Source organism: Balaenoptera borealis, assembly GCF_965194805.1.
Source record: "Balaenoptera borealis genome assembly, chromosome: 14".
Classification (NCBI taxonomy): domain Eukaryota; kingdom Metazoa; phylum Chordata; class Mammalia; order Artiodactyla; family Balaenopteridae; genus Balaenoptera; species Balaenoptera borealis.
The window spans coordinates 12,126,022-12,138,757 of NC_138875.1; positions in this window are offsets into that span (position 1 = coordinate 12,126,022).

Consider the following 12,736-nt stretch of genomic DNA (forward strand, 5'->3'; position numbering starts at 1 on the left):
TCTTGGTCCGAATGACCCAGTAACCTGGCATCACATAGAGTCGTGGGGATCAAACTGGTTTAAAAAATACTTTAAACGGTGTCTGGCAGGCAGTAACACCTCACTAATTCTTAGCCCTTCTTGCTGTCGACGTCACGGTCTCCCACAAGCACAGATTATGACTTATATACATCTCCTATCATTGTCTCCTCAACCAGGAGGAGCCCAATACACATTAATTGACAAGGAGATTGTAACTTTAGTGTAAAGGTTGAATAAAATTTAGCTGCATAAGTGGTTTGCTACTGGTTATATTATCTAACTTTACGAAGCTTTGTTTTGGAGGTGCCAGAAGACTCTTGACCCTCCCTGACAATTTTGCTTAACAAATCAGCAACCACTAAACAGCTCAGCTCCCTGTGACCAATGCCTTGTGCTCAGTTAGGCTGGAATTCCCGCCACTTACGAGCATCGTTGCAGTGGGTCAGCTGACCTCAGGGGTCACTGACTCTCCTAAGCTGTAACTTAGATGTTCTGGGGAATCCAGTTCAACACAAGGTATATCTTAAACCACCTGATATATGTGGGAGGATACAAGCTCTTTCATCTCCTTTTTCAGAAGAGACCGTGGATGTAGAAATAAAACATTTTTCCACACTGCAGCCTGGGCTGCCTTAACTTAATTATAGAACAATCCTACTAGAATTGTCAGCTCAGCTCTGCCAAGGACCAAAGTTACTGCATTCACCGCCATCCAGCATATCTCTCTCAGACCAATGCTCTTCATTTTCCAACTCTAGAACATCGTAGGTACTCAAAACATCAAAGTATTTAGGGAACGAATTCTTTCATTCATTCAACTGATATTTACTGAGCATCTACTATTCTCCGGGCATTGTTGGTGCCGGGACAACAGAAAAAGGTTTAGGAGAAAAAAGAAAAAAAACCTGCCATCATGAAGCTTACATACTAGGGGGGAGAGATTAGCAATAAACAAAATAAATAAATAAAATATATAATGATAGTGTTAAGTGCTAATGAGAAAAGTGGAAGTGTGGGTATGCACTGAGGTTGCAACTTAGGCAGAAGCTTGGGATCTGTAAGTGAGCTAAGATCTGTAAGTGAAAGTTAGGAGCACGGCTGGGTCCCAGATGGACCCCTGTGGTCACGCAGGAATTCTGGTGGTGTGGACATGAGTGAAGAATCCGTGAGGGAGCCCACTGGACCCTGTCTGCACGAGGGACCAAGGAGTATCCTGGAAAGAATTGGCGCCCGGATGTCCATGACGCATGGAGAAAGCTGCGTCTCTGAAGAGGAAATATAAAGCCTTTACTTTCTGCCCCTCCCTTTCCATTTGCGTCCTTAGTGATTCAAGTCTACACCTGCTGGGCAGAAAGTACAGCTCTGAGGAGGAAGTCCTTTAAAAGCCACGCAGAGCTGCGTTGAGGAGGCTTTCTGGAGAAGCACTGACTCCCTAACCTCCTTCAGCTTCGCTAATGGGGAAGCATTGTCGCGCCCAACCTCTGTTCAGGAAAATAAGCTGTCTTTCTCAAAAGAATAACTTGAACCCATGCAAGCTGGCAGTGCCACACTCAGCGTTCGAAGGGTCGCCTGGGTCACGTGCATGGCACAGAGCCACTCAGCAGGAACGACTCCCACCATGACCCACGCTGCCTGGCCTTAGGCACTTCCTCCCGAGGTCTTCCGAGCTCTCCTGCGGAAGCTTCAGCAATGTGGAGCTTCAGCCGTCTGCTGGCAGATAATTCCTGTCCCATAAAAAGAACCCAGGAATGAGCTCAAGCAGGAGTTATTCTGTGACTTTCGTTTAAAAGCTTGCTAAGAGCCACAAGCCACCCCACCTCAAGTGAGTTAGGAGGTAAGATTCAGTACCATGTAAGAGAGGCTAGAGATGAGGGGGGGGGGGGTAGGGATGAAAGCCAGAGACAAAAAAAATGTTTGGGGTGCGCAGTAGCCAGAATCAGCTCTGGGAATCAAGCGCAGCCTCCCCAGGGCTCCTTCTGTCTCTGTGACACACAGCTCTCTTGTCCGTGTGGCACCCCAGGTTGATACCACTGCCCAAACTGAAACGGTAAAGGCAGACTGCACTGCACTTACCGACATGAGAAAGCCCTTCACGGCCAGGGATTTTTCTCTTCGTCCTTGGCCTGCGACATGTCCTCTCTTACTCAAAATTAAACCGGTCTACAAGACACAGACTAGAAAAGTTAGGTTTAAAATTATCGCCCTGCTATCCACTGTGCCCATAAGATTCTCATAAGAATACCTGTATTCAACCAACAGCACAGAACTAAAAAGAGTCCCAAATCGGCCCCGTCTTTCTCTGCTCAGAGCAAGTGTTTTCTGATGTGAGCCCTTTCCAGTTGGGGGTTTCTGTCATTTGGAATCGTCATATCCCCGGTTAGGGCTGAATCTCCACCTCTTCATCTTGTTCTCAACTCTTTTTTTGTTGTTGAAGTATAGTTGATTTACAATGTTGTGGTAGTTTCAGGTGTACAGCATAGGGACTCAGGTATAAATATGTGTATATAGATATATACACATATTTGTGTATATGTAGACATTCTTTTTCAGATTATTTTCCATTATAGGTTATTGCAAGATATTGAATAAAGTTCCCTGTGCTATACAGTAGGTCCTTATTCTCTTCTATTTTGAGATCCAAGAAGAAAATGATGATTTTCTTAGCTTTCTTGCTATCTGAGAATTGGGCTGATCAAAGAAGGTCTTTTTCATCCTTGGTCTAGATTGTCCCTCTGTCATTTTTCCAATTGGAGTGGCCATTCTTGTACTCCTTTTGAGTTTTCCTTCCCGATGGAAGGACACCCGTTAGCATAACTCTCTGTGCTTCTCTTTACTCTTTCCCTCACTTCTCCAAGTCTTGCATGCATGTAGTCTATTTGGGAAATTATCTCAGGGAATAGAAGCAGAAGAGAAGGGGGAGTGAAGCAGGGAAAGAAGGAAGCTAATACAACGGTTGTTATAAGCTGGCCACTGGTACCTGACCCCATGGACCTTTGGAGGAATCTTATAACATGTATCTCAGAACTGTCCACCCAGAGGAAAAATGAAGGAAGCATTTATCTACTGGCTTTCCTCCCCATTGGTCGAGGATGGTCCCACGGGAGCTCACTCAGGTTGCTCTTGAGTGAGCATCAAGCATGCACATCCCACACCAAAGCATCGGAAAAGCCCTGGAGCTAGAAGCAAAGGGAGGGGAGGTGCTGCCAGGGTGCCATGCACAGAGTTACTTAAAGCCTGTGCAGAACTGGTAGCTCACTAGCATCTAGATTCAGAGGTGGGGAGACAGAATTTGAAGTAGCTCACAAGAGGGGTCCAACACGTCTAACCCATGACACAGCCTGCTGGTGGGTTTAGGAGAAGAGCTGCCCTCCAGTTTCCTTACGTGGGCACTAGCTGTTCGAATGAAGCCCATATTCTAGTGTATTCCTCCTGGCCTAGGTTTTCCTGGGGCAGCACCTCACACTGAGAGTGCAGTAACCCTTGTGATTAGGTTGTACATCTGTCTCATTCTCAGGACCAGGACCAGAAAACCCATTGTTGGCTCATATTTAATCCTGGCTTTCATCCAATCTTTATCTGCCATACATATTTGGTTCTCCATCTGCCTGAATCCTTCTACATTCTCTCAATATTTTTGGGGACTCAGGTGAGGTGAGAGGGTGCGCCTCCTAGCCTCGGACACGGAGCATGGGCTGGAGAGCAGAGCACAGGCGGGGTTTCTACCCCTACCTTTCCCTCACCTTGGGCAGGTACCCACTAGTGTCCCCTGTACCTGATAGCCTTCTCCAGAAGTTCAAGGAGGAGAATTTCAAGAAGGAACCTGGAGGCAACTAGGAGGGCATAAGTGATCTTAGTGAAGTGTGCTTGAATGGTGTTCCAAGTGAAGGATCTAGGATGCAAGGCACTGCAGAACAATTTCGAGAAGAACCCTCCCTTGACGTAAAGTTGTGACATTTGACAACGCTGGAGGAAGCAAAGCTAAAGCTGCAACTTTAGCCTATTCAGACAGGGGAAAAAACACAATGAATGGTATGTATCCACAACCTTCCTGGCCCTCTGTCTTCCCAGAGGAAGGAGGTCAGAAGAGCAGTTGAGACCGGACCACTTCTATGGCTTCAGCAGGGACAATGGATGAAGGCTGAGTATGGGTACGAAACAGAGAAGCAAAAGAGTTACTGTGGAACTGAGAGCCTCTGGTGGGATGAAACCAAAACCAGAGTGGATTTGGACAAACAGGAGCCTACTTAGACTGACTTAGATTTTCCTGGGCACTTAGATGGGAGTGAAGGTGAGGAAGACTTTGGGAGCATCTGCTCTGTGTGCGGGAAATAGCAAGGGGTCAAGAATGTTGATTGGGAGGAGTTTTCATTTGCATTATGAATGTCATCCCCATTTGTAGGGTTGTAAAATTTAGCAATTAAAAATACAGGATGCCCAGTTAAATTTGAAATTCAGGTAAACAGTGAATAATTTTCTAGTATAAATATATCCTAAATATTGTATGGGAAATATTTATACTATGTAGAATTCATATTTACACTAAAAAACGTTTTCATTGTTTATCTGAAATTCAAATTTAACTGGGTGTTCTGTGTTTTATCTGGCAACGCCACCTCTCTGACTTTTTCTTGAGAGACTGTAGTAAACAGATAAATTTACTGACATTTATTTGAACTAGACACAGAATCCAGAAAGGTCCACAAAGCAGCCTGATGTGACGCAGGGTACTAAATTTATGTACTAAAGGGAAGAAAAAAATGGACAAGTGGCTAGCCGTCCCTGCCCCAACACAAGAGTGGAGTAGACAGGATGGATACGTACTTAAATAAATTTGCACATATAAGGGTTAAAAGTTTTGTCGAGATTGTTCATTCCTCGTGGTCAGGGACTACGTCTTTGGCTAAATGCCTGACATTTAGTAAGTATGCAATAACCATTTGTGAAACTAAACTGTTCATCTTTTTATTGAGTGGAGGGGAAAGGGATGCACTTCAGGTTGGGATGAGGCAAGAGGTGAAGGTTTGGAAGGACCAGTTTGGAAAACTGAAGAAAATCCCGACCAAGAACATACACAAGGCTTCTTCACCAACTGTCAGTTGAGGTTGGAACCACACATGATCAGTAACATAAAGGGAGAATAATATTGCAACAAGTACATTTTGCTGTGATTCATAACTTCCCACCTCCCAGGCTTCCCAAATCCTTGGAATGTAATCCCCACAACCAACCTCCATTTTTTGCCAAAGTTTCAGTCTTCTGTCGGGACGTTTTTGAAAAGACAGGACTTTTTCAATGAAACAGTAAACACCTACTTTCCCATCCATAAACCGACTCTTTCAAAAGAAGCCACATCACTTGACAATCAAGAGCTTTCAAACAACACCTACAGTGCTTTCCCCTTAGTCAGAATAGCTCTTGACAAAGACCCAGTTGCAACAAAATGGGAAGAGTGTGAAGCACAGACCGAAGAAAAATAATCAAGAATGCTACTGTCTTATATTCCAGGATGCACAGAAAGAGCCTTTCAACAACAAGAAGCAACTCTAAGTACCAGAAGGTGGATATTTCAAGTCTTGGATAGGCCTCGATACTTTAGTCTGTACACTTACAATAAGTCAAGAGGAATTCACTACTTGAAACATAAACTAAGAGAGAATAGGTTTTTTAAAAAATTGTATGTCTCATCAAAAGACACTATTAAGAAACCGGGCAAACCACAGGTTGGAGGGAAATAGTCACAAGGCACATACCTGGAAAGGTGTTTGTATATAGAATACACAAAGAACTACAACCCAAAAAGTTAAGGATGAATCAATGGGCAAAGTATTTGTACAAGCACTTCACTGAAGGATACGTATGAAAGGCCAAAAAGTACATAACAAAGTGTTCAGCATCATTAATCATCAGAGAAATGCAAATTAAAACACAAAGACATACCACTTCACAGCCATTAGAATGAGTAAATAAAAAAGAGTGACTACACGAAATATTGACGAGGCTGCGGAGCAACCAGAACTCTCCTAGGCTGCTGGTGGGAATGTCAAGTGGCCCAAGCACTCTGGGAAAAGTGCTGGATTCTTAAAAAGTTAAACAGATATCTCTGCTAGGATCTAACAACTGCTCTCCAAGGTATTTATCCAAGGGAAATGAAAACATATGTCCACAATAAGCTTTGTACCAGAATGTTGATGGCAGCTTTAAACATAAGAGCTAAGCACTCGAAGTCCATCAAGAGGAGGAAGTATAAACAAACTGTGGTGCATCCATACACTGGAACACTACACAGCATTCAAAAGGAACAAACTACTGGTGGTACACACAACACTGGATCAACCTGAAAAGCATTATGCTCAGTGAAAGAAGCTAGGCCAAAACAAAAAACAAAAGCTAGTATATAGGCAAGTGCATATGGTAACAAAAATCAAAACAGTGGTTGTACCTCTAGGGGGAGGTTGACTGGGAAGGGGTGTGAAGAAGCTTTCTGGAGCAATAGAAATGTTTCATTTCTTGATAGGGGTATTGGTCGCATATGTGCATGCACTGATCAAAACTGTTTAAACTGACTGATTTGAGCATTTCACTATACATCAGTAATAGTGTTGTATTTTTTAAATTAATTTTTATTGGAGTATAGTTCCTTTATAATGTTGTGTTAGTTTCTGCTGTACAGCAAAGTGAATCAGTTATACATATACATACACCCACTCTTTTTTAGATTCTGTTCCCATATAGATCGTTACAGAGTATTGAGTAGAGTTCCCTGTGCTATACGGTAGGTTCTTATTTGTTATCTATTTTACATATAGTTGTGTGTGTATGTCAATCCCAATCTCCCAATTAAACTTTTTTATTTTGAGATAATTGTAGGTTCACTCACATGCAGTTGTAAGAAATAACATAGATTCTGTGTATCCTTTACCCAGTTTCTTGAAACAATAACATCCTGCAAAACTATAGTACAACGTCGCAACGAGGACGTTAACCTTAACAAAGTCAAGATACAGAATATTTCCACCACCACAAGGATTCCTCATGTTGCCCTTTTAAAATCATACTCACTCCACGCCAGTCTCATCTGTAAACGCTGGCAACCACTAATCTGTTCTCCACTTCTGTAGTTTTGTCATTTCAATCATGTCATATAAATGGGATCATACAGCATATAAATCTTTGGGGATTGCCATTTTTCACTGGAGTTTCATGCAGGTTGTTGCATTTATCAGTAGTTCAGGCCTTTTTATTCCTGAGTAATACCCATCATACGGGTGTTCCACAGTATGTTTAACCACTAACTGGTTGAAGGACATCTGGGTTGTTTACAGTTGGTAGATATTACGAATAAGCTGCTATAAATATTTATGCACGAGTTTTTAGGCGAACATAAGTTTTCATTTCTCTGGGATAAATGCCAATTTCTGGGTCACATGGCAAGTTCATGTTTAGTTTAGGGTTTTGTTTTTTTTTCCTAAGAAACTGCCAAACTGGTTTTCAAGAGTGGCTGTACCATTTTGCATTCCACCAGCTATGTATAAATGATCTAGCTCTCCATATCCTTACCAGTATTTGGTGTTGTTGCTATTTTTATTTCGGGTGTCCTGGTAGGTGTGTAGTGATATCTGTTTGTAGTCTTTGTTTGCATTTCCCTAACTGTTAATGATATGGAACATCATTTCATGTGCTTATTTGCTCTCTGCATATGCTTTTCCTTGAAATGTCTCTTCATGTCTTTGCCCATTTTCTAATTGGGTTGTTTTTTAATGTTGAGCTTTGAGAGGTGTTAATATATTCTAGAAACTACTTAATTGGATACCTTGTCTTTTCATCTCCTTCATATGGACTTTCACAGAGCAAAAGTTTTAAATTCTGATGAGGTTCAATTTTTTTCCTTTTACGGATTATGCTTTTGATGTCAAGTCTGAGAATTTTTTGCCTAGCCCTACATCCCAAATGTTTTCTTTTTTCTAAAAGTTCTATAGTTTTACAACTACATTTAAGACTATAATCCATTTTCAGTTAATATTTATATGAGGTTTAAGTCAAGATTCTTTCCTTTATTTTTGAGGGGTGTGTCCTATGGACGTTCAATTTCCCCATCGTCCTTTGTTGAAAACACTATCCTTTTTCCATGGAATTGCTTTTAAACCTTTGTCGAAAATCTACTTTGTCAAAAATACCACATGGTCATGATTAGTCTACCTATACAATGTCTTACAATAGAGTAGACCAGTCTTTCATATTTTATTCTTCCTCTTCAAAATACTTAGTTTAAAATACATCTCCAAAGGGTGTTAGGTTTAAGTTTAATTTTTTTTTAAATAATACTCTTTCAGGCAGAATTTACAAACCTGGAAAAAGTTACTAAATCTTAGTGGCCCTGACACAGTCAAGAAGCACCTGGAAAATATATTGCAAATCCTAGTTTCTTGCACCCGGAGAGGATTTGGGCATTGGCATTAGGACCTCATCCACAAAGCTTCCCTCTGCCCATGGTAGAAATTGACTTGAAATATTTCTTGTAGGGCATCACCAGTACCACGCAAGTTAGGGCATGAATAGAAGAAGGCTCTTGTGGTTCCGTAGTAGTTCATGTGTATAAATTACTTCTCCAATGTTGTGATTTCTTACACTGGTGGCCCCCAATAAACCTCTTGACATTCATACCTTCTGTAGTCTCTTCCCCTGTGGATTGCTTTAGACGTTAGAATGTATCAAGAATGATGTTTTGTACTATATATACACTGAAGTCAATTCTTTCTTTCCTATATATTAGCAAGGAGCAGTTGGAATGAACCCTAATGTAAACTATGGAGTTTATTTAATAATATATCAATACCGATCTGTTGAATGTCACAAACATACCACAATAATGCCAGATGTTAATAATAGGGGAAATTGTGTGAGGAGGAGGAGACAAGGGTACATGGGAAGCCTCTGCTAATTATCCTTTATCCTAGGAAATAACTCTTTTGCCATCTACAGCCCCTGTCTTTCATTCAGCTGCCTTTCACTAGAGTGGTGGGAGATTGGGTCTGAAATGAAATGGGACATCCGTGGTGCTATAACTACATATATTTGATGCATCTGTGGAACCACATTAAACCCTCCTCTGATAGCCTCCAGCCCTGAATTTTAGAACATACCTGTTGGTTTGACTTACCAGGGCTGATCTGCTTCCTGAGTTTCTCAGTCTCTCAACAAATCACCTCCACCCTAGCCTGACACCACCCTCTCCATTTCCACACTCCTTAGAGACTGCAGTCCACAGTGTTTGTGTTAGTGGGGTTGGGAGGCAAAGTTCAGCTTCTCAAAGAAAGTCTTTCCCAGGAAATACACAACTAGACTGGTGGGAGTTATGTACAGGTGCGCTGTTAGTTTTAGGTTTTCAACCTGTATACTGAGTGATGCTGAGAGCAGGAAATAGTGAACATGATGTGCTCCTACTATCTGAGGTCTGTGTATACAATAGAGTCTTATTTGGAGAGTTTAAAAGTAAAGGAACTTTTCCAGGGCTAAGATCCAAAAGGGAGCATCTGGAGCAGGAAGGGAAAGAGGTTCTTTTTAGGAGGGTGTGAGGGGTGGAGGTTGGTATTCAAATCACAGAGAAAATGCACGGTCACTAAGCAGTTTAATTCATGTACTCTTTTTCAGAGAGATAAATATAAAATGTTTAACATATCCACTTGTAAAATGAAAAAAGATTCAAAACAGAATACTTGATTTAATAAGCATAAGGATACTAAAAATTTCTACAGTACACCAGGCAATAAAAAAAGGGTAGAAGGAGCCGGAAGTCAATGTGGAGGGATTTAAACAGAGAGATAAGGGGGAGGGGGGAAGGGAAGGGAGAAGTCGCGAGAGCTGGAGGAATAGAGGAAAGGAACAGTGGAGCTACAGGCTCTGGAAAGGTTTGGGGAAGAAGAGGCCACGTCCCTGGTGTCCCTCTGATTGAGGTCACATGACTAGTCCCATTTCCTGGGCAATCTTGAGAAAATCCTCTGGGCCTCATCTTCTTGGGTTGCAAATCAGACAGTTGGAGCAAATGATTTTCTGGAGTGCCTTCCCCATCCTGCTCTTGTCCCATCTCTGAGACCTGAAGCTGGTCCCAGGCAGTGGCCACAGTGCAGCAGACCTACTAAAGAACTGGTGCTGTCTGTTTTGCTGAATGTTTAATTTGCTTGTAGACTTTTCAGCCTTTAAGTATATTCTATAATTTATTTTATTCTTGCTGCTGATTTAGCTTCTAAGGTCCTTTTCAGTTCCAAGACTCTATGATTCTGGAGCCAATGGTTATCTGAGCACCTGCTTCTCTGAGGTTATAGTACCAGCTATTTTTAATGCTATGAACCAGGCAAGAAGATCTATATATTGTTGAATCCTGAGATTCTCTAACCATCCCAGGTAGGAATGTCAGAAGATTGCTCTGTTGCCTAACTGGTTGCTTCACAGGAAGAGGCAAACTAGGATTTCACTCAAATGTGGAATCTAATTTTAAAAAATGATACAAACGTACTTATTTACAAAACAGAAATGGACTTACAGATATCGAAGACAAACTTATGGTTACCAAAGGGGATACCTGGCAGCGGGGGAAGGATAAATCAGGAGCTTGGGATAAACAGACACACACTACTATATATAAGATAGATAACCAACAAGGACCTACTGTATAGCACAGGGAACTCTACTCAATATTCTGTGATAACCTATATGAGAAAAGAATCTAAAAAAGAATGAATATTTAAATAAATTAATAAGTCAAAATATTAGAAAAAAATAAGTCCCTGCTTCTAGCACTCTGTTAGAGACCCATCACTTAGCCCACTACTAAGTCACAGAAAGTAACTAAGAACACACTGCAGGGAGAATGGATCACCGAAAAAGCCTACAGATATGATGGTCAAACATACTATGTAAACATCCCTTAATTCAAATTGAATCTTCAAGAAGCATTCATCCAAATATAAGCAGCCCACAATCCATTATTCCTGTTTACTGCTAGCCTTGGCGCACAGAGAAAAATCTGTGTTCCAAAGATACACTTATTCTACTGAAGCATTAAGACAGCCCCATAACAGAAGAGATAGGAGGAATGTCATTTTACTGATAAGATGGGAAGTTACAGAATAAAATTTTAACTAAGGAATTTAATCAGACCTTTGTTAATATACAATATCAATCAACCCAAATGTTAAATATCAATTACAATTCATTGGAGGGAAGATCTTATGAATGGCACTAGAGCTGGGATATGGGAGAGAAGATGGCGCACAGAGGTGGGTGGGAAGGAAGGGACAGGTCATAAGCTGAGAGAAATGCACTAGGGATCTCCCAGACTGAAGCTACTGCTGTGGATGGATGAGCCGGTAGAATATAGAGAGAGCGTCTGTGGTCGATCCCTAGGAAAAGCTAAAGCCTGCACTTAAGGGTGGCCATGTTACCCAGAAAGTCAGAGCTGGGGAGGAGAGCTGAAGATAGGATTCCAAGGAAGAGGAGTCAACAGCTGACAAATCATTCAGCAAATTCACTGTAAAGACTGAAAAGGGGGCCATCAGGAGGCTATTAGGAAGTCACTGTTGGGCTTTAGCAGGAAACTTTAAGAAGTGTAATGGGGTTAGACTAGAGTGGATACTGAAACAGATGAGGAATCTGCCCTCATCTGGGTAAACCTCAGCCTGAAAGACAAACCACAGACATTGTCAGTGTGTCTCAGGGTTTCTATAGGCAAACGACATATGAAACAGATGGCTCTCGAAGCTAATCATCTATCACAAATAGGTGTTATGTAACACCCAGCAACATTTCTACATTTCTCCAGCAAGCATGTCCCCTACATTCCCAGGATAACATTTCAATGAACAGTCTCCCATCTTTCCCAACCACAATGCACAAATGATAACTAGTCATCCTTTGCCAATGTACGTTTTTCTCCACCAGATATTATGTTTGAGGACCTATCCTTTTTTTTTTTTTTTAATTAATAGCTACTTTATTTATTTATTTATTTATTTTATTATTATCATTATTTTTTTTAGCTGTGTTGGGTCTTCGTTTCTGTGCGAGGGCTTTCTCTAGTTGTGGCAAGCAGGGGCCACTCTTCATCGCGGTGCGCGGGCCTCTCACTATCGTGGCCTCTCTTGTTGCGGAGCACAGGCTCCAGACGTGCAGGCTCAGCAGTTGTGGCTCACGGGCCCAGTTGCTCCGCGGCATGTGGGATCTTCCCAGACCAGGGCTCGAACCCGTGTCCCCTGCATTAGCAGGCAGATTCTCAACCACTGCGCCACCAGGGAAGCCCTATCCTTTCTGATACTTGAATATCTGGCTCATTTATGTTCACTGCTGTAGGATATTCCATTGTACAAAATTAGGGTATTTATTTCCTTTATTATTCTATTAATAAATGTCTAAGTTGTTTCTACTTCTTGCCACTGCCAACAGTACTTCAATTAACCCACAATACATGTTTCCTTGAGCACAGCATGTGAGTATATACAGGGTAAATGTTTAAATAGAGAATTGCTGAAATCTTAACCACATTCTGCCTAGTATTACCAAGTTACTTGTACTAAGAAATGTTTGCCTCAGCATTTTATCAGTAATTCTCTTCTACATCACACCCATCCTTAGTTTTTAAGAACTGTCAGCATTTCTGCTGTTAATCTCACTGTGTTGTATTAATTGCATTTTTCTGACCTAGAAAGATTAAGCATCTTATTAC